This window comes from Henckelia pumila, chromosome 3 (genome assembly GCF_033568475.1).
Source record: "Henckelia pumila isolate YLH828 chromosome 3, ASM3356847v2, whole genome shotgun sequence".
In the NCBI taxonomy this organism is placed as follows: Eukaryota; Viridiplantae; Streptophyta; class Magnoliopsida; order Lamiales; family Gesneriaceae; genus Henckelia; species Henckelia pumila.
The window spans coordinates 183,874,759-183,897,924 of NC_133122.1; the positions used below are offsets into that span (position 1 = coordinate 183,874,759).

At 40.4% G+C, this 23,166-nt stretch overlaps 2 long non-coding RNA genes across 2 annotated transcripts; both read left to right on the plus strand.

Moving 5' to 3' along the window:
* The first annotated feature begins 4,246 nt into the window (after positions 1-4,246).
* LOC140891500 (uncharacterized) lies at positions 4,247-22,268 on the plus strand. Its single transcript, XR_012152527.1, has 3 exons — positions 4,247-4,599; positions 4,737-4,936; positions 22,088-22,268. It is a non-coding gene; the product is annotated as an uncharacterized lncRNA (long non-coding RNA).
* LOC140891502 (uncharacterized) lies at positions 7,688-15,352 on the plus strand. Its single transcript, XR_012152528.1, has 3 exons — positions 7,688-7,776; positions 14,366-14,420; positions 14,857-15,352. It is a non-coding gene; the product is annotated as an uncharacterized lncRNA (long non-coding RNA).
* Positions 22,269-23,166: the final 898 nt, after the last annotated feature.

Here is a 23,166-nt window from a genome sequence, read left to right on the forward strand (position 1 = left end):
ACATACACCTATACTTACACACTTGAACCTAAATTAATACCCAAGCCCCAAAACACTCAAACTCATGCCTCAAACACACACACACACAAACTCACGACTTAAAACCCAAGCCCAAAAACACTCAAACTCATGCCTCAAACACACACACACACACACACACTCACGACTCCCCTGTTCTCCATAGAAAGAAATCCATCGGCTTCACCTTTGAGCTCGCCGCCGCCTCCATCTTCTTCCACTCCGGCGAAGCATCCTCAAGGCTAGCTGAGCAAGCTGTTTCTGTTTCCTTTTGAGCTCGGATTCCAGCTCGTTCCAGCAAGCTCTCAATCGGCCATAACCCACTCTTGCTGCTGCTTCTTTCGATTTTCCTAAGCTAGGCAATAATATGTCTTCTCCTTCCTTTCATCATGTAGTTATGTAGGTTGTGTGTATTGCATATCATAAAACCTTTGAAATATATAAGTATATGTGCCCTGTTTTTGGTCCGAAGATTTTGTGCAGGTTTTTGGCATTTATGCGTGAGAATTATGTTATTGTTGAGGTAGAAATGAATGTGAAATTTGAAATCTTGGATGCTTGGATTCCATGTTACTTTCCAAAATTCCAGCTTTTCCTTCATGTTGGTTCGAAAGTCTCCAGTTCATTACCTTTTATGATTGGTTCGAAATTTTCAGTTTATTCCTTAGCATGTTGGACCAAAATTTTCCGGTTTATTACTCATCATGTTGGTTCGAAATTTCCAATCTATTTCTTTAGCATGATGGTTCGAGAATTTCCAGATTTTTCATGGCTTGATGTTCAAAATTTCAGAGTTGTATCATGAGTTCGAAAGTTTCCAGAATTTTTATAGCATGAGGTTGGAGCATTTCCAGCTTTTCTTCATGCTTTGTGGTCGAATTTTGTTCAGAATTGTCCTTGGCTTGTTGTTCGATTATATTCCAGATTTTTCCTTCATGGCTTGGTTCGAATATTGGTGTTGTTATGTGTTGATTGGATGGTGAATTTAGGGACTACCATGGTTTAAATGTAGTCACATGGTAGTGCTTAGGATGGCTTAGAATTAGTTTGTTGATTGGATTTGAGGCATTTAGTATTTGAGGATGGTGGGCTCGGTTTTGGTTGTGTGTAAGGGCTGCCTTTGAGCTGAGTTTAGGTAGGTTTGAGGGGCTGTTTCAGTGTTGGAAATGAGTCTAATGCATTGGTCTTGGTCCTAGTCTAGTAGCTTGGATCATGGGTGTGAGACCTCGGTTTTAAACAACAATTAAAGGAGTAATTCAATAAGTAAGCAATTAAAAGCCAAGAGCTTTTTTTTTTAAGGGGACCCGCGGGTGCGCCGCTTGAGGCGCGGGCGCGCATGGCGTCCTGCCAAAGCCCTCGCGCGGGCGTGCCTGAAGCTCTGCCCAAAACTTTCGAAACGAAGTGCGGGACGCGCGGGTGCGCCACCCGAGGCGCGGGCGCGCATGGCCTGCTGAATTGGCTCAAAACAAGCCTCCAAAAGTGCAATAACATAACCAAAAAAACTCTAACATGATCCAACTAATATATATCCAACAACATAGCATTTAAATACATAAAAGTGAAGAACACGCATCGATGCTAGCTATTACAAGCCGAATACAGAATACAAGAGTTCTAACCACAAGCAAGACCACTTCCAATCCAAGTTCAAGTTCTTAACATGCTTCAAAACATAAGCTAGATTGTCATGCTAACAAGGCTTCTAAACCGAGTCTCACTTCTACATCATTCCCTCAAAGCTAACCATGCCTCTTCTGACTTGATCCTGCCCCACCTGTTGCCAAGTACACATACAAAACAAAGCAACAGCCGGATAACCGGTGAGAATGATAATCCCAGTAAAAGCAACATAACAAGTAATACAACAATAATTATGCTTTCAAGACAACGACAAAATCCATGACAACGTAATGAGATGCATGTCTTTAAACCGGGATATCAAATCTGATAAACGAGGGATTGCTGCTGTGCTTTTGGGATCACGAGGGTGAGATTACGTAACGACTCACCGACTCACCCAATCGAGGTGGTGCCACGTATCCCACTCCTCTAGACTTTGAACAACTATAATGCGTATGCTAGCACTAGGCGAAACGACTACGACCTAGGCCACTCAATCATAGTTCCCAAACGTCTAAATAAAAAGGGCGGTTCTGCCTGCTGAAAACAATATTGGCTCAAGATGAATGCATAACAGAAACATAAAACATAGCCATATAACAAAAGTTCAATCAAAACAACATAACACAAGTTCCTCATGCTAAAACGAGTGTAGATGCAAGTATGTGCTTTTAAGGGAAACTCGAGAACCAACTGTCCCGAGTATGCTATCCCGCTTTCGATGTCTGCTTTTACCTTTCAATGTCGTAGATCCAACTCCGGACAAGCTACAACAAAAGATTGTATCAACAACTATACAACCTAAACAACAAACAACGGTTCAAGGAAATCTCTTTACCGATCTTCGTCCAACTCTTGACGAACAATGCTGCTAACACGGGCTTGACAAACTCCAAACGAATCTGTTCAGATACAAATCAAAGATCAATTACCATGATCGACTTACAAGCCAAGTTCAACAACTCAATAACAGTTCGAAATCCCCAAAACTCAAACCGATGGCATAACGGCTATAAACTGAACAAACCGACAATGCAGACAGAAGTTCAATAGCGATATCAACTCAATTCAATGCTAATACAACAACAACAAGACAAACCCAACAAATCTCAAAATAATGATTTTCGAAAATAGCTTCCAAAAATCATAACAATTCCGAACGTCGCTCTAATTCAAAACCGACAGATAATAAACGATCAGAACTCCGCCAAGAACAACATACTAGAATCTAGGTCGATTCTAACAACCTTTGAAAAACAAAACATATCTGATCGGAGAAATAATTACGGTATAACGGAGCTCTCACTGCAGTATAACTAAGGCAGGGTTAAAAGTGGTATTTTTTTATGGGCTCGGGTCTCGAACTTTTCTTAGATGTCGGAATTATATCGGTTTAAGCGGGAATCAATTCGGTTAAGTCTTGGTTGAGTTCTAGATTTTTGAATGTAGAGGTGCAGAATTCTAGGCTTTTAAGCACTGTTCGGAATCAAATTTTTATAAAATGATCGCTTAGGAAATAAATCCCGAGGTTGATTTCCTGGCTTAGTTCTAAGTTTCATGGAGTCGTGGTTTCAATCGGAATGCCTTTTGATTAAGGATCGAGCAAGTTATTAATTTTAAGGACAAACCGCTCGAATTTGTCGTAAGAGCAATATATGGGTTAAATTCTCCATCCTTTGGTTTAGTTCCTAAATCAGCATCCCGATCATCCATGTGTGAGTCATATGCATTATTATTGATTAACATTTACATGTACGTCATATTTACATATGCATGCTAAGTTTCAAATTCAATAAAAGAAAGAAATATTTTTGAACGAAGTGAGATAGTTGTGACTACATATTCATGTGTTCCTGTGGGGCTAAAAGACGTTTTGGCCTCCCTTACCAAATCATTATGAGTTTCCTTACCTTAGCATGTATTTGTGTGGGACCGGAGCTATTCTGGTCTCCCTTACCAATATAGGGCAAGATTGGGTTGGGTTTCATCTCGACCTCCTTGTGGCATTGTGCACTATAGCCATGCTCATGATCGAAATCACAGAGTTACAATCAAGGATCTAAATTCACAGTTACAGTTACAGATTCAGATACAGTTTATGAAGTTTCATTGATTATGTTTAACTTAGCCATGCATATGTTTCATTTCATGCTCTCTCATTCATTTTGAAGTTTATTTACTTGTTTAAAGTAAGGGCCTAAAACAAAGGTATTTTCAGTATCAGCTATTTTTAATCTGCGCGTGCTTGCATTTACGTAGTACTCGTTATCCCCCCCCCCCCCCCCCCCACAACAATATTCTTGCTGAGTCTTTTAGATTCACTACACTTATTGTTTTCTGGTGAGGAGTATTTCATAGAGATTGAGGGGCAAGACTATCAAGCGGACTGCGATGCGGGCATGAAACATTCCCTCCGACCTATGCTAGTCTTCCGCAAAAGTTTATTTTAACATTTCATAGTCTTTTATTATGTTTCTTGAATTAATGTAAATGTAAAGATTCATTGTTTGTCTTTGGGCATGGAAATATCAAAGTGTTAATTATTTTGATGGTTGAATTGTCGTATCTTCTTCTCAGGTCTTCGTTCGTTTCTCGGTCTGAATTATTTAGTATTATTGGTTGTTTTATTTTATTTTTTTTTACTGCTGTCTCTGACAGGTGGGTTGTATTATAAAAAGAGAGGTCATGCCAAAATTTTTTGAAAACCCGTATTTTATTTAGTTTAATTTAAAAGTTAAGAAGGGGTCGTTTCAAATTCAACCAATGAGTTCTATGTCATTGAAAGATGCAGCGCCTCCAAACAAGCACCCAACGCCTGCTGATGTTGCTGAGAACATCATTGCGGCGCAAATCATCACGGGTATATCTTCAAAAGCTCCTCTTCCCAAACTAAGTATTCTCGTTCATGCTCCCCATGTTGCACAAGTTTCCAACATAGTCACCGCATCAACTTCTGTCGAGGTAACACTTTGTTTATGACTATATTCTTGTACCTATTTTTATTATTTCACTATCTCCTGGTACCTTTTGCTGGATCACTCCTCTCGACGGATTCAAATGTGAACTCTTCCTTCAGTCACGATGGACTTATATTTCAGTTTTTTGCAAGACGTCAAAAGTGAACCCATTCCAGAAGTTTCACCATATCCCAGCATAGAGTCCGTCAACCACGCTATGACCACCATCAAGTCTTTAATCACTCAGGATTTATTCACATTAACAGAGCAGCAATATCAAGAACTTCTGACAGCTTTTCACTTACTTCAGAGTTCCCAGAGGTTCTCCTAATCCCCACTAGGTATGACTTCTCATTCTCTACCTTCTATCCTTTCACAGGCCCGAGATGCTGTGAACAAAAGTTCACGGTCTGAATGGAGACTTTCAGGGCCTCTAAAGAAACTTGGGATAATCTCAAGAGAGTGAGAGAGAGTAATTCAACAAGCTGATTAAAGTGGGTCAAACTTTTGACACTGTGGAAGAAAAAATATCGCATTTGAAGTAATAATTGGCTACCTGTGAAGCCAATAGAGTACAACTACTTGAGGAAGGTGAATCTCTTAAAGCACAAATACTTTCGGCTGACCAGGAGATTAGTGACACTGGGATTCAATTGGTGAATCAAAAATCTGAGTATCAAGGATGGAACACAATTCTGAATGAATCCATGTCCACACAGCTAGAATGTAAGCAGAAGTGGGAAGAATTGGCAGCCGCACTAGGTTAATTTCACTGTTTCATGAAGAAAACAATATTTCTTTTTTGTTGTTAGAACCTTTTCGAACGCCTGCTTTTGAACATTTAGGTTTCTTCTCTGTTTTAAACTAATGGTCTGATTGACCATTTATCATTGGTTACTTCATGAAATCATTCCTGCAAATTCTCAACTGTTTTATTTATTTACAAACACTCGACCATAATTTAGTTTGATAATTACAACTGTGGCATTTACAGCCATTCTACATTAATTAGAGAGCATATTCCTCTCGCATACTAGGAACGTATTGCTTAAAATATCTGCCATTGATGCATCATTTGTGAGGTTCCCCTTCTACACTGGCTAGCCAATAGGCATTCCCATCCAAAACTCGATGAACTTTAAATGGTCCTTCCCAATTTGGAGACCATTTTCCCAATTCTCTGTCCTTAAATCCCACAGGTAGTATGACTTTCCAAACCAGGTCTCCTTCATGGAACGACTTCTTTCTAACTTGTTTATTGTAAATCCGAGCCACCTTTTCTTTTTGGAGAATGAGGCTATTGAGAGCTTGCATTTGTGTATCACCGAGATCCTCTAACTCTGTGATCATGGCTTCACTGTATGTTTCCGGAATCAAATGATTTTGCATAGCTATTCGTAATGACGGAACCATGATTTCCATAGGCAACACAGCTTCATGCCCATAGGCCAATGCAAAAGGACTCACCCCGGTTTCGGTTCTCTTTGATGTTCTGTATGCCCATAATGTTTCGGATAATAGCCTAGGCCAATCTCTTGGATTGTCTTCCATCATTTTTTGAAAGATTTGAATCAGCACTTTATTAGAAGCTTCTTCTTGCCCATTGGCCTGAGGGTAATACGGCGAAGAGAAATGTAGCTTAATGTCATAATCTGCTGCAAAATCTTTCACTTCCGACCCTACAAACATGGTTCTTTGATCTGTAATAATAGATTTTGGTATACCAAATCGGTGCATGATATACTCCTTGATAAAATCGATCACATCCTTTTGTTCCACCTTTTTCAATGGTATGGCCTCCTCCCATTTGGTAAAGAAGTCGGTAGACACAATAATGAAATTATGGCCTTTAGATGAAGATGCGTAAATTTTTCCGATCAAATCCATAGCCCAACCCCAAAATGGCCATGGTTTTATAATAGCATACATTTCATCAGCAGAAACCCGTTGGATATTGCCATGTCTTTGGCAAGGTTGACATTTTTAGAGTATCTAATGCAATCCCTCAACATTGATGGCCAATAATATCCATGCCTCCTCACGAGCCATCTCATCTTAATTCCTGATTGATGTGCACCGCATACTCCTTCATGAACCTGTTTCATGACTTTCATTGCCTCAGGAAACCCAATGCATTGCAAAAACAAACCATCCATTCATTTCCTATACAAATCATCTTCCACCAATATATAGTTAAGGACTTTCATCCTCAAATTGTAAGGAATTGGTTTCTCGGGGAACTGTAAAGCTTCTTTTAGTTCCTCTCTCCAATCACCTGCCAAATTAACATCCACATTAAAAGTATCAATTTGTAATCCCCTTTGTATGATGGAGGGATGATTCATTTTCTGAATTAACACCAATCTATGAGTGAGTTTCTCAGACAATCTCAACCCCAAAGCAATTTGCGCTAGTTCATTAGCCTCCCAATTTTGCTGTCTTGGTACATATTGAAAATTTATCTCCTCAAAATCATCAGCCAGCTGGGAAGCGGCTGCAAAATAGGGGATCAATGATAGACTCGTACATTTATACTCTCCGGCTACTTGCAAATCTTTGAGCATGTAGTGACCCGTATCAAGAATTAGCAATTAATGAGTATATTAATCGTGTAATCATGTTTAGATTAAGTAAAACATGATTAAAGAAATTCCAAATGGGTTAACGGAGTCCAGAAATGGATTCAGCACACTCTAAAATAGCCGGGAAAGTCCCGAGGATCCAGAGGGTTCGGAAGCTCCGAACCAAGCCAGGAGGCTCCGAACTGTATCGGAGGACCCAAACTCAGGATCGGAGGCTCTGAAGTGGATCGGAAGCTCCGTCGGTAAGATCGGACGTTCCGATCGGGACCAGGGCACACGTCAGCAAGGTAACGTCATGGCTGACGTAATATTGGGCGATCGGATGCTCCGAAGATAGGATCGGAGGTTCCGATCGTGTTCGGACATTCCGAACCGGGTTCGTAGGCTCCGAACTCCGTCTATAAATAGGGGGCCGAGATTTCATTTTCATGTGCACCTTTCCCTCTCTTCTCTCTGATTCCTAAGCCTTCTAACTCAGATCTAGGGAGTTCTAGGCATCCTATTGGGAATCCGGAAGTGGCATAGCGATCCAGGCGTCGAGGCGGAGCTGTGGCCTAGTTTTGAGGCAATTGTCATCAATGGGCTGACGACGGACGCAGGTATAGCTATGGTCTCCTTAAATTATTTAGGAGTATGCAATAGCTTAGTTAAGGCTTTTAGAGCGTAATTATTGATGCATGGGTATTTGCATTGTAGAGCTGTTATAGGCTTCGAACCTAGAGTGGGACTGCTAGGAACTGCCTGTAGTAAGGTACGTAAGTATAGACTGAGATAGCCAGCGGGTTTTGCATGCTTATATGTTGCATTTGTGTGTCATATTATTATGCAGCATGTGCATATCATATTGTGCCTGTCCATCTTGTGAGATGAGCCATGTAGGGCCGCTCAGCCCTGTCTGGACGGTTGATGTCTAGTGCCCAGTGACTGACGGGTCATGGGTAGTTAGCATCTGGGGACACAGTCCATATCCTATAGGAATGAGCAGTGTACGCATGGTTTGCTCCCCGGGTTGTACCACTCATGTCCTAGGCGCCATTACTGAGCAGTTATATACAGTTATCCTAGATATGGATACCCTATCATTTGCATGCATCATATTTGTATGTTTTACCCAGTGCTTTCATATTGAGCTTAGAGCTCACGTCCAGTCTTTTCTATGTATCTAGACACCCCATTCGACGGGGCAGGTGTAGGTGCAGGATTGAGCACCAGGAGCTTGGAGTAACCAGTGACTAGTGAAGACAGCAGGATTAGCTGTAGGTTTTACTTTAGGCTATTTATTCGATTTGGTTGTATAAATCGAATTTATTTAACCGGTTGTATTTTGCCGGTCTGTTTTTATTTAAGTCTTCCGCAGCGATTTATTTAATGCATGTTTAATTATGCTCTTAACTCTGATTAGTTAGTGGATCCGGGTAGGGTCGCTACATTTATTGGTATCAGAGCATATGCATGCAAGAGACTAGGGATATAGTAATGAGAATTTGGGTTATCCTTATAGGATGGATGAGACCTTGGAAGAAGTGATGATGCGGCAATTAGTTTGCCCAGAGACTATCATCATCGGCAGGATTTCTGAAGATTTGGCTTATGGGATTCCAGCAAGTACGGACAGGAGTGATGGATCGTGTCCGAGTTTTCAAGACTTTTACTCATGTGGATCCTAGTTTTGGATCGAGTACCGGATGCCAGAGGCAGTGGCAGAGGATTGGGGGGGACTTACTTGATGCTTGCATCTGTACAGTCATTACCATGATGACACTACTCTGAAGATTCTCCACTAGTAGTTGGAGAGATTGTCAGATAGACCTTCACCAGAGAATGCCTCGAGTGCCTAAAGCATGACAGGTTTCGAGCGTAAGGTCTTTAACCTCATGCAGTACATGGTTTTGCCGGTATGCTGATATCGATGCTTTCGATAGGCACACGGAAAACTTCATGTTCAAAAGCATGATATGAATGCAAGAAGAACGCTGATGGTAGATCGTGAGCAGAAGGGGTCGACTGACATGCACTGACGCAGAGCATAGCTGGTTAGCTATCACGAGCCATTTTTCCGGAGTTCTTTGTAGGAGGACATGTAGAGAGACTTGGTCGGGAGTATGCTTGTATCGATGCGTGTGTCGATTAGAAGCTTCATGCTCAAGAAACGAAGATTAGTACGATGATTTAAATACTGTATTGATGTAGTTGTAAACAGTATTTCAGTTGTAATGAATCATCATACTTTGGTTGTATCATTTCAAGTTCGATTGTACATTTCATTGTATTTTGAATGCTGTATGTATTACATGAGATTGTAATAAAGAGAATTGTACATAACTTAAAATAAGTGATACATGTTTTATTTACCCAGCAATTCGTGGATGATTGCAAGTGATTTTGCTAGGATTGGCATTGTTTTAGTTGATTAATGTTCAACTATTGCAGCTCATGGGATTTGAGTGGGCCGACTGTGACTGTTTGACTTGTGGTTAGTCTAGGCATTTTCCTAGGATTGACCTAGTTAGTCAGTGGACTAAGTTAGTGCCAGCGATGAGTGGACTCATCTAGAGGCATTAAGGGTATTATTCGGTTTAGAACATTTGGGCTTTGTTCTAGATTGTTTCCTTAGAATAGTAGGCTGTCTGACCTTTGTTAGGTTGAGGCTTGTGATGATGGGTTTTCATTGGGATACCAGGTCCAGTATATGCCGAGAGTTGTGGACTATGACCAGGACTAGACGTGATGGGGCGCGACCCTATGCCAGCTTTACCTAGGAGCTTTCGTGCTTCAGGATTTGCGGTGGGAAGGCTGTTCAGTCTAGGGATTTGGTGACAGTCACGATAGGGTATGACCTTGGATTAGATATCAGGTTTGATATCGATGGTTTGATATCGTCTGGTGTGCCAGAGATATAGTTTGAGTATTCTGCTGTAGGAACCAGTCATGGAGGGATTTCCTTGACGAGTGTGTACATTGAGTAGATAGGTATTAAGCTTTAAAGTTACTGCTAGACGTGTGGATCTAGTAGGTGGACGGATTTCTACCAACGATGACTAGGGGTTGTCATCAAAGTTGTGGTTAGAACTTCCTTGGATGGGATGCTGTTTTAAAGATTTTGACTCGAATACGAGGACTACACCATGATGATTGGGATATCATCTGACTAGTATCATATTAGAAATATGATTGGATTCTCCTGATATGAGACTTATTCAGGAGGGGAGAGTGAAGACTATCTGAGACGTTGACTCGGAGGTGAGTACTTCCAGCGATGTTAGTCCTTCATCAGTAATGGGGTTGTATCAGACCCTAAGGATTGTATATGACTATTTAAGATGTGAGGGAAGCATGGCCTATGACCGTGAAACCTTGGTGGTTGTCCAGGTGGGTTATTGAGATAAGCTACCTTAATCTTAAATTGTTGTACAGTCTAAACGAGGGATATGATCAGGAGAGTGTTCGAAGATTGTGGAAATCTTTGGGATTCTTTAGTTATTCTTCTTGGACTTGACGAGCCGTGGTGTTCATTCTAAATGAACGAGGTGAGGATAGTGAGTCCAGTGGTTGCGCTAAGTACTGTCTGATATTTTCAGAGATTGAGCGTAGGATTTTCCATGGGATGGAAATGGGATTAGTATCTTAATGTTTGCCTTGGATGAACAAAACATCGATTAGTAGTGCTAAGGTGGCACGGGATCTGTGCTAGTGACTACTAGTGGTTATTGGCTAACTCTGTCAGAGTTAGGATGATTAAGTTCAGAATATGAAGCAGCGGTTAGTAGTGCTGAAAAGGCGCAGGGCTTGTGCCAAGTAAACTACTTATGTACTGTGATCTGACACCGTTTGGAAATAGTTCTTTGTGGCAGCTGAGTCATAGTTATTGACCGAGCCATGCAGGTTGAATGATCAGTGATCGTCTGACCAGATGTGTGCGAGCTTAAGTAGATCGATGAATTCGATTGGTTGAGCCAATCAGGGTTGATCAGGATGTAGCAATTAAGAAATACTTGGGATAGTATTTTGTCGAGTAGTGCTTATGGGATGAGTACTGAATACCATCTCAGAAAAATCGGAGATTTGAGTTATTTAGTCTCAATGATCGACAGAGATGAATCTTCTGGGATTGCTGTAATCGGGAACGATTGCAAGTGGACTTGTATGATCAAGTTAGGTGCTAACTTGACAGTGGAGACAAGCAAGGGAGTTGGTAGTTTCCAGTATAGTGCATTCTTGTTAAGAAGGAAGCTGACATTGGATGAACACGGGATCTGTGCTAGTGACTACTAGTGGTTATTGGCTAACTCTGTCAGAGTTAGGATGATTAAGTTCAGAATATGAAGCAGCGGTTAGTAGTGCTGAAAAGGCGCAGGGCTTGTGCCAAGTAAACTACTTATGTACTGTGATCTGACACCGTTTGGAAATAGTTCTTTGTGGCAGCTGAGTCATAGTTATTGACCGAGCCATGCAGGTTGAATGATCAGTGATCGTCTGACCAGATGTGTGCGAGCTTAAGTAGATCGATGAATTCGATTGGTTGAGCCAATCAGGGTTGATCAGGATGTAGCAATTAAGAAATACTTGGGATAGTATTTTGTCGAGTAGTGCTTATGGGATGAGTACTGAATACCATCTCAGAAAAATCGGAGATTTGAGTTATTTAGTCTCAATGATCGACAGAGATGAATCTTCTGGGATTGCTGTAATCGGGAACGATTGCAAGTGGACTTGTATGATCAAGTTAGGTGCTAACTTGACAGTGGAGACAAGCAAGGGAGTTGGTAGTTTCCAGTATAGTGCATTCTTGTTAAGAAGGAAGCTGACATTGGTCCAATCAATTGCTTAGTGATAGCAATAGGTCAGGAAAGGATCATGTTGTTGTTTCATGTGAGAGTTTTCCATTGAACAACAATAGTAAAGATTGTTGACCGGACATTTCGGTTAAGTGAGAGCATCTATGTGTACCGTTGTGGTTGGATCTGACGAGTAGTTGGAAATGCTAATGGACATTAAACATCAGTTGTCTGATCTGTGTGACATTAGCTGGGATCTAATTCTCGAGATCCAGCAGGTTGTGTCACTAATATTCCAGCGAGTGATGTGCGATACGTGACTGAGATAGTCAAGGATAGACTTAGTAGCCAACGAGTTTTGCCTTTGGGGTCGAAGATTTCGCAAGATCGTGACGGATCGAGTTTGTTCTTTCGAGTCAGTGAGTCACATCTATGCAGACTGTTTGTCAAAGATATTGCGTTGTAGCAATAAATGACAATCAGAGACGCATTGTGTGGCAAGTTACTTCGAGCACAAATATTTTCCAAGATCGACTAGGGAATCGACGAATTAGATCGTTTAGTGCTGAGACTGATGCGTTCGGCAAGGGAGTGATTTGACTATTGAGAATCCGTTGGGATTTATTTCCAGGATCAGTATGTTCAACCTTGGGAGATTGGTATGAGCTGATGGTATTATCAGGGACTCTGAGTTGAGTTATACCAGGTGCAATGACTGTCGAGTTTCGAGACGGAATAGGAAGCGTTTCCATATGTCTGTGCACTGTGGAATGTCCCAGTCGAGCATATTTGTTGGAGCTTGCCTTAGTCTTGATGAGCACAGTGATTGCGAGTATGTATAACTATCAGGAGAATGTCCAACGATTGTGATTCATGGGTGAATAACCTATGGTTGAGATGATGCAGATCATCAGAGGTGTAATGACTTCTATTGCAATGTATGCGTGATTTCGCAGGCCAATGGCTAGGAGATGACGTAGCGTCATGAATTGCAAGTGATGATAGTTATCATCAGGGCAAAGTGTTGAGGTTATACTAAGAAACGTGGACAGCAGAATGTACTAGACACGATGGTTTAAGTTCCCAGTATTTCTTGGGAAGCCGGTTGTGCTTCAGAGAGAGTGGGGAGGGTAACCAGTCTAGGGAACATTGTGAGCAGTTACGTTGAAGTATAGACTTGAGTCAACTGGAGTATCTTAAAGCGAGATTCATGTTAGAATGTGTCAGCACAATATTGGGATTAGTGTTTTCCTAACTAGAGGTGTTGAGCACCGAGAAATTTTGAAACCATTAGATGGTTAGATTCGATAAGTAATTCGATGAATGTCGTAAACCAGTCAGGTTATGACTTGGTCTTCGTCAGTATAAGATTTTACTTGAGATGATGATCTTGATCAAATGGGTGTTTGTATCCTTCATGGTCAGGAAGATCGTGGTCCGAGTGAAAGATGTATCAGTGTTACGATACGCTGGCACAAGGGAAGTTCGATTGTCGACCAGTAGCGCAGTAATTTTCAGCTGGGAAAATGTTAATGCGGTTCAGCATTAATGAAGCTTGCAGAGAATTCGAAGGGAGTCTGAGTGTGTCGAAGGATATTTCGGCCAGACACTCGAGCAAGGGTTTCTTGTACGTTCTCGAGGTTTTACCTTAGATTTCGAGGACGAAATCTTTTAAGGGGGGGAGAATGTAGTGACACGTATCCAAAATTAGCGATTAATGAGTATATTAATCGTGTAATCATGTTTAGATTAAGTAAAACATGATTAAGAAAATTTCAAATGGGTTAACGGAGTCCAGAAATGGATTCAGGACACTCTAAAATAGCCGGGAAGGTTCCGAGGATTCGGAGGGTTCGGAAGCTCCGAACCAAGTCAGGAGGCTTCGAACTGGATCGGAGGACCCGAACTCAGGATCGAAGGCTCCGAAGTGGATCGAAAGCTCCATCGGTAAGATCGGACGTTCCGATCGGGACCAGGGCACACATCATCGCTTACATCAGCAAGGTGACATCATGGCTGATGTAATATTGGGCGATCGGATGCTCCGAAGATGGGATCGGAGGTTTCGATCGTGTTCGAACATTCCGAACCGAGTTCGGAGGCTCCGAACTCCGTCTATAAATAGAGGGTCGAGATTTCATTTTCAAGTGCACCTTTCCCTCTCTTCTCTCTGATTCCTAAGCCTTGTAACTCAGATCTAGGAAGTTCTAGGCATCCTATTGGGAATCCGAAAGTGGCATAGAGATCCAGGCGTCGAGGCGGAGCTGTGGCCTAGTTTTGAGGCAATTGTCATCAACGGGCTGACGACGGACGTAGGTATAGCTATGGTCTCCTTAAATTATTTAGGAGTATGCAATAGCTTAGTTAAGGCTTTTAGAGCTTAATTATTGATGCATGGGTATTTGAATTGTAGAGCTGTTATAGGCTTGGAACCTAGAGTGGGACTGCTAGGAACTGCCTGTAGTAAGGTACGTAAGTACAGACTGAGAAAGCCAGCGGATTTTTCATGCTTATATGTTGCATTTGTGTGTCATATTATTATGCAGCATGTGCATATCATATTGTGCTTGTCCATCTTGTGAGATGAGCCATGTAGGGCTGCTCAGCCCTGTCTGGACAGTTGATGTCTAGTGCCCAGTGACTGACGGGTCATGGGTAGTTAGCATCTGGGGACACAGTCTACGTCCTATAGGAATGAGCAGTGTACGCAGGGTTTGCTCCCCGGGTTGTACCACTCATGTCCTAGGCGCCATTACTGAGCAGTTATATACAGTTATCCTAGATATGGATACCCTATCATTTGCATGCATCATATTTGTATGTTTTACCCAGTGCTTTCGTATTGAGTTTAGAGCTCACGTCCAGTCTTTTCTGTGTATCTGGACACCCCATTCGACGGGGCAGGTGTAGGTGCAGGATTGAGCACCAGGAGCTTGGAGTATCCAGTGACCAGTGAAGACAGCAGGATTAGCTGTAGGTTTTACCTTTAGGCTATTTATTCGATTTGGTTGTATAAATCGAATTTATTTAATCGGTTGTATTCTGCCGGTCTGTTTTTATTTAAGTCTTTCGCAGCGATTTATTTAATGCATGTTTAATTATGCTCTTAACTCTGATTAGGTAGTAGATCCGGGTAGGGTCGCTACAGAGCACCTCCAAACCAATTACTAATGCTTCATATTCGGCTTGATTGTTAGTGCAAGGAAAATCCAGATTAAAGGACAAGACTGTTTTTACTCCGGTTGGAGATATAATTACTATGTATGCACCTGCAGTTCCCTCAGTGCTAGATCCATCAAATTTCTATGTCCATAGTGGTTCTTCGATCCCATACACAGGGATTTCCACCTCCTCTGGTATTGACTCATCAAAACCTGGATGGTGAGCTAAGAAATCTGTGATAGCCTGTCCCTTTATGGACTTTTGAGAATAGTAAATCAATGTAAACTCTGTTAATGCTAATGACCATTTACCAATTCTACCTGATAACACCGGTCTACTAAGCATGTATTTGACTAAATCACTTTTCAACACAACAAATACAGTTGACTGGATTAAATAATGCCTCAATTTAGTACATGTATAAAATAGAGTCAAACACAATTTTTCAATAGCAGAATATTTACATTCCACCTCATGGAGTGAACGATTTAAATAATATATAATCTGCTCCTAATTTTCTTCATTGTTTTGGGCTAGTAACCATCCTATTGATTCCAGAGCGGCAGCAATATATAATTTCAAAGGAACTCCATACCTTGGAGGCATCAATATTTGTGGTTTGGATAAATACTCCTTTATTCTCTCAAAAGCTTCTTGGTGGTGAGCCTCCCACATGAATTCGTCAGTTTCCTTGAGCTTCAATAGCTAAAAGAACTCTTTAGTTTTACCTGCCAGGTTCGAAATGAATCTTTTTAAGTAATTTACCTAGCCCAGAACCTCTGTAGTTCCTTTCTACTCTTTGGTGGTCTAGCCTCTAAAATGGCTTTGGACTTGTTTTGATCCAATTTAACACCACGCTGGTGCACCAAAAACCCCAGGAAGTTCCCAGCTTTAACTCCAAAGGCACATTTCATTGGATTTAACTTTAGATTATGTTTCCGCATCCGTTAAAAACGCTTTCTCAAATGTTCCACATGATCTTCTGCTTTTCTTGACTTCACCACAATATCATCGATATACACTTCAATGAAGTGGTTAATCATATCATGAAAGATTGCATTCATTTCCCTTTGGTAAGTTGCACCATCGTTCTTTAATCCGAATGGCATCACAAGCCATTCAAAATTTCCAATAGCACCTGGACACCTAAAGGCAGTCTTTGAGGTATCTCTTTCATCAATTTTTATTTGGTTATACCCAGAATAACCATTCATAAAAGACAACAATTCATTGTTGGCTACTGCGTCAATGAGCATATCGGTTATTGGCATCACATATACATCTTTTGGAGTGGCTCTATTAAGATCCCTGAAATCAAAACAAACTCTCAACTTCCCATTTCTTTTAATTACAGGAACTACATTTGAAAGTCATTCCGCATATCTGATTGGTCTAATGAACCCTGCTTTCAACAATTTCTCTATTTCATCATTTACCTTTGCTTCCACTTCTTTAGAAATTAGCCTTGATGGTTGTTTGTATGGCTTGAAATCGTCTTTGATAGGAAGACGATGTTCTACAAGTGCCGATCCAACCCAGGCATGTCTTCATAACTCAAAGCAAAACAATCTTTAAATTCTGTCAATAACTCCTTCATCATGATCTTCAATTCATCCATGAGCAACACATTAATATACACATGTTTTGGATTATCCAAATCTCCCAAGTTCATTTCCTCTAAAGGATCTTAAACCTGAGTTTGGTGATCCTCTAACTGTGATGGTGCATATGCGAGATCTTCCAGCTGTAATTCCTCAAAAGAATCAAGTTCTTCTTCAAAAATAATCTCTGACCCATTCACTTCCCATAATAAACTATCTCGTATCAAGTCAATTGTTTGCTGCACTTGGGCTTTCTTGATGGAGGTTGCAGCTGCCTCTAGTTTCACTTGATGGAACTCAATCATCAACACCTTCAATAAGTGGCTGGATCATCGGCCTAGGAGGCGCAATGACCGTGGTCTTGAGAATTCTATTAAACATTTCATTGGTTTTCAGTGTCTCCATATACACGGATTTAGGTTGGCCAATTTTGTTCTTTCCATAGAACTTAATCGGTCCAAAATCACCATTGTAATACCTGGATTCAACCACGCTGGAACTTGCCTAGAAAGGTTGTGAATCTGCTTGCACAATCTCCACATCATCTCCAATCCAAAACATCAGGAACTGATGCATTGATGAAGGTATGCAATGATTTGCATGGATCCAATCTCGGCCTAACAAAGCCTGGAAATTGGCAGAAGAATTTACCACAAAGAATGCTGAAATCGATGTTTTACTTCCCACCAAAACCTCTGCAGGGAATACTCCAATAGTCTTAGTGGCTTCGCCAGTGAATGCTATTCAGAAACTTCTGTAGGGATGAGATCAGTTTCCTCTTTTCCAAGGTTCCTGAACACCCTTAATGGTAAGATATTTACTGCAGAACCATTATCAATTAAAACCCTTGATATTGGGTGACCATTCACATGGGCCTTGATATACAAAGGTCTGATATGCTTGGTCATCTCAATAGCAGGCTTCTCAATAACCACTCTCTTTGGTTTATGTGGTTCTTCTTCTATAGTGACACCATGACATGGTTCTTTAGAAACCTCGTCCTGCATTAAGTCCACTCGATCAGCAGGCTTTTCCCTGGACTTAAACATATTAGGCAAAATCACAGATCCAGTGGCGCAATCCACCGATATGGTGAATTCGCCAACTTGGAAACCAACTTGTTTCTTGATATTTGGTTCCTCATCAGACAACAAATCATCATCCTCAAATTCTTTGTCTTCTGTTGCTTTTCTACCAAATTTACTTTTATTTGTTATAGATGGTCCTTCTCCAGCTCGGCGTGCCCTTGCCTTCTCTCGTAAAAGCCTTCTTTTTTGAGTTCTTGTAAGCGGCAAGGGAAATTTTTTTATGACGTAATAACTGTCATTGTCCTTCAGGTTGCACATTCGGTTGAACAAAAAACCTCAGTTTATCCTTTTGCAAATCTTGAGTTCCTTGACCATGGTTCACTTTCGTGGACAATGGTCTATTGGTTTGATGATGTACTCTTATCTGTTGTGGAACCCACTCGTTGCCCCCAGAGCATGTTTGTCTGGAACTATCAAAAGAATTCCTTGGCCCATTAGCCATGGTTCTTTCTCTATGTTCCTGAATCCCGTCATTATTTCTACACCAATTGGTCTTATCTTTGTAATTCTCTTTTCTGACCTCAAACAGCATATCTTTGGGAACCCAACCTTGCTTCACTGGTTTCCTCATATGCATCTCCTTGTCTCGTCGGAACTCCCTTTTTTGGTTGATGATGTTTCTTAGATCCGGAGTACTGACGTTCACTTGAGCCACTGGAGGAAAAAGATCTTCGTCTATCAACATGGTGTCTTTCTTATCAGGGAACTTCAGTATTCCCTTTGTAATCTTGTCCTGAACAATGTTCCTGAGAGCCCAACAAGCATTTGTGATATGATTAAAAGAATTATGATACTTATAGTATTCTTTTCCTTTCAATTCCTCTTTCGTTGGGATACGATGATCTGTTGGAAAGGTGATAAAATTTTCCTTGACCAGGAAATCAAAGATCTCCTCTGTTTTTGACACATCAAATGTGTATTGTACGTCATTCTGACCTTGCATCATTGAGGAACTTGATTTTATTGGTTCTCCTGCCTTGTGCTTTAAAGACGGGCATACAAAGGATCCTAATTTACCTACCTCTGACAATTCAACATCCTCCATGTCTTGATAATAAGAACCAACAGTAGTTTTCTTCTTCGAGACTCTTCCTGCAGGAGCTCTTCGTACTCAGCCACTTTCGCGGCCATTTCATAGAAATCGCGGAATTCAGTTCCCTGAAACTTCTTCCTCAACTCAAATTCTAATCCTCTTTGAGCCAATTTGACGAATTCAGGTTCTGGAAGGAACACCTTACAATGGCTTTTTAATTTCTTGAATCGTTCAATGAACAACCATGTTGTTTCTCCATATTTTTGAGTTAATCGGGATAGATCAGCAATAATAGTCTCTGGTTCCGTTCGGTAGAACTGAGTATGAAACAACTTTTCTAACTCATACCAAGTAAAAATAGTGTTCCTTGGCAATTGAGTGTACCACGTAAAAGCTGTTCCAGTAAGAGTATTCGAGAACAACCTCATTTTAAAGAATGGGAAATTTTCATAGTTAGCCAACATACCACATCGAATGTTGAAATGTGCTATGTGTTCTGTAGAAGATTGATCATCATCCCCTGAGAACAATGTAAAATCAGGTACCTTGAAACCTTTGGGATAAGGATTATTAATGTCAATGATCTCTGGATAAGGCTTGTGGAACTCTGGCCTAACCATTGGCCTAATCCCAGGTCCATATAAATCCTGCACCATTTCCCTCAATGTATCCTGATCCATTGGTGCTGGCCCATTCAAAGGGTGAGAATAAGTATTTGCCCCTCGAGCAGTCATCATGGGATAAGGTCGAACAAATGGTTCCTCATACAATCCAGGCTGAGAGCCTGGATTTGTGACTGCAAAGCTCTGAATGACAGGTCCTTTTCCACTGGTTTGTGGATTTGGAGGAACCCTACCCCACTGTTCTTCTTCCCATCGATGAGGAGGAGTATACCTTTCATTTTGATGAACAAAACCAGAGTTTCCAGGGCGGCGAAAATCACCTTCCGGAGACCCTCCATTTGAACCACCACCTTCATTTGGTTTATGGCTCTCTTCAACCATTTTGTTTGGATTAACTGTTGGTTCCTGTGTGACAGTAACCTTAGGAACAGATTCCCCACTAGACTTAATGTAGCACCCAGTATTTTAGTACGTAAATTCGCATGCATAATTAGAGATTTTATTTATTTAGAATTTTAGATTATGGGTTAAATAATTATGTAAAATTATTCGTGCATGTTTTAAGTTATTTTATTTTTTTTAAGCATTTAACCCATAATTAGAGATTTTTCATGATTTATGGAAATTTAGTTATTTTATCGCGTAGACGGGACCGTGGACGGACGAGATGACAACTTTCTACCCAAATTATTTTTATGAGTCTTTTTAGAGCCCAAAAATATTATTTTGAGTTTTATTTTCTCAAAATTTTTAGTATTTGATTTTATATAATTTTAGGAGTCCTTTTTATCCAAAGTTAGCCCAAAATATTGACTTTTAATTACCTTTAAAATTCCCTAAAATTTATATTTTGGGATTTTAAATTAGTTATCAGATTTTTAGTTATTATTTAGAGTTTTTAAGTTATATATTTTATATTTAAAACCCTTATTAATATTTTAATTATCCAAAACCTTGTTTTAATTAAATTACACCCTAAATCTACCCAAACCCACGTCTTCAAGCCTTCAGCCGCCACCCCCTCCCTTGTTCTTCACCTCCTTCATCGTGCCAGCCAGAAAACTCCATAGGAGATCGAGTTTAAGCTTCCAAGGTGGTTGATCATCATCCCGTCATCCCGGAATCATCATCTACGCCTATTTCTCTTCAATCTTCGATGCTAGGCATGTTTTCTTTCTCCTTTCTCGTACCATATCAGTGTTATATGTGTGTGTTGTGTGTGCATCGAAATTCTTCAAGAATTTTTAGAAAAGGAATCGGTATTGACGCTTGTATCTTGTTCATGTATGTTGCTTGATCATGCTCACGTTTTCTTCATCCATGGTTCGTCCAGCTGCTGGCCAAGGGTCCCTAAGTCGTGTGAGGGTGGTCTGGACTCGAGTGGCTCGAGTGGTTCGAGCCAAACGAGCCCAGGTAGGTGCTGGTGCAGGAGCGGGCTTGGGGGCACAGGTTTAGGGTTTGATGGAAGGGGGTTCGGTGCTCTGTGCGTGGGCTGCATGGGGTCGGGGCCTTGGTCAGGTTAGGACCACCCAGACGTGGGCCACGTTTGGGCGGCAGAGCTCCGGCTAGGGGCGGCCGCAGGAAAATGGAGGTAGGGTTCGGGTTAGGGTTTCAGTGATGGGTCCGGGTCGGGTTTGGTGGTCCGGGTCAAGTTAGTCGGGCTCGGATATTTTTATTTTAAAGTTTTAAGTTTAATTAAATGTTAAAAGGGTCTAATTAAATCCCAAAAGTTAATTGGGCTCCATTTAATTATTTTGGATTAAATTTAATCATTTTTGGGCTTAATTAAATTTAATTAAGTTAGCCCGATAATTTTTATGGGCTTGGGAGCCCATGGAAGTTATTGGGCCAGTCTTTGGGCTTTTGGGCCCATTGGGCCAGATTAAGTTGTTATTGGGCCAAGTATGTGCTAATGGGCTTTAATTGATTTATTGGGCTTAAAAATGTGTTAATGGACTTAAGTATGTTAATGGGCCAGAATTTAAGAAAATGTGCTTGAGTGTTAGGGCCAGCAGTTCAGTACAAACTATGAGAAATTGCATGTGCCCTAATTATATATTTAATTATTTTATGCATGAAAGTTATTTTAGTATTTATATGTTAGTATAAAAATTAAATTAAATATATATTAAGGACACACATTTTTATTTAAGTACATTCATTTATGAAATAATTTTATGGCATGATTTAATGTTTAAGGTTGAGCAAGAAAATAATTTTATGTTGGAAGTTGAAGTAGTGTGACAATTTAAGGGGGCAAGCCCCCACATGTTAAGGGCAGTTTACTGTCAATTTAAGGGTAGTTTACTACCAGCAAGAGGTGATTCATCACCGCCGCGTACGTTGGTTTTAAGAGACTGATCAGTCGAACCATTTAAGTTTAAGGTTACACTATGGATATGACCATGCGATGTTAGAAAAATGTTATGCTCAACAATGTTTTTGTATGTATTATATGATTATATTTAAGATCAAGTTTAAGCAAGATTTTAAGTTATGATTCACGATTTTTAAGCATGCTCATTCATGTATATGTTATGTATTAGTACTTCAGTGATTTAAATTATTTTAAATCCTTGTTATGTTAGCATGTTGGGCCTCTAGGCTCACTACACTTATATGATGCAGGTGAGTACGTAGAGGAAGATGTAGTACCTACCGGCGGCGAGGACGTATGAGCAAACAGGCAGTGATACCCCGCAGCCGTCGTTTGAGTCATTGTGAATATTTTTAAAAATTTTTAAACTCTGTTATTTATTTATTTCTTTTAAGTCTTTTCAGTGGCAAATTTTAATACCATTTTTATTAAGTAATTTATTGCATGCAAACTTTTAAGTTAATTGTTTTGACAGTATTTTATTTAAGTTTGACTCAGATATTTAAGTATAAAATGTTGCATTTTATTTAAGTTATTTTTAAATATGTTTATTGTTGTGCATATATGTATGGGCATGTATGTACATTTATTTTACTTAGGATATAAAAAAAAAAATTCGCATATGTTATTTTAGAAAATTTGGTCGTTTCACTTAATCTTACTCATCTCGCCTCGCATAAAACCCATGGCCGAAATCACCAACCTATGAGCCTCTTCCAGACGTTCCATGGTGCTTGAGACCACTATATCCATATCTTCAATTTTTTTCGATATTACGGAATCAAACTGCTCAGCAGGAACCAACAACGCTTCTGGAATTCTGCTAGGCCTTCCATCATCATTAGTTTGGTGAATGTTTTCAACATTTTAACCCTCAATGTGCATTATTTTTGCATCAGCGACTCGTGAAACAGAACCCACAGCACCATCTCCTTGTAATGCCTTGTCATCACCTTTCTCTTGATCTCTACAGTTCTTCGGCGCCATAACGGTCTCACTGGGCGTGCCAAAAATATGTTTGCACACAAAAATTGGCTTGAGCGGGTTGATTGCAGGTGTTTTAGGCACGTGAGTGCCAATTGAAAAATAAAAAATGAAAATAAAAATATAACTGCTAACACCAAGCGAAAATGAGTCTCGGTTTTGTCGTCGGTCTCAAGTTCACGGGTAAAACGCTAAAGAACTAAAATAAAGTAAAAGAAGAATTATTAATAGCAACCGAATATTGATTCTTTGCTACTGAAAATTTAAAATGACAAGTGTTTGCCACACTAATCACAAAAGAAAGTGCTGTAATAGTTCGAGAAACCCAGCAAAAAGAAGCTAAATA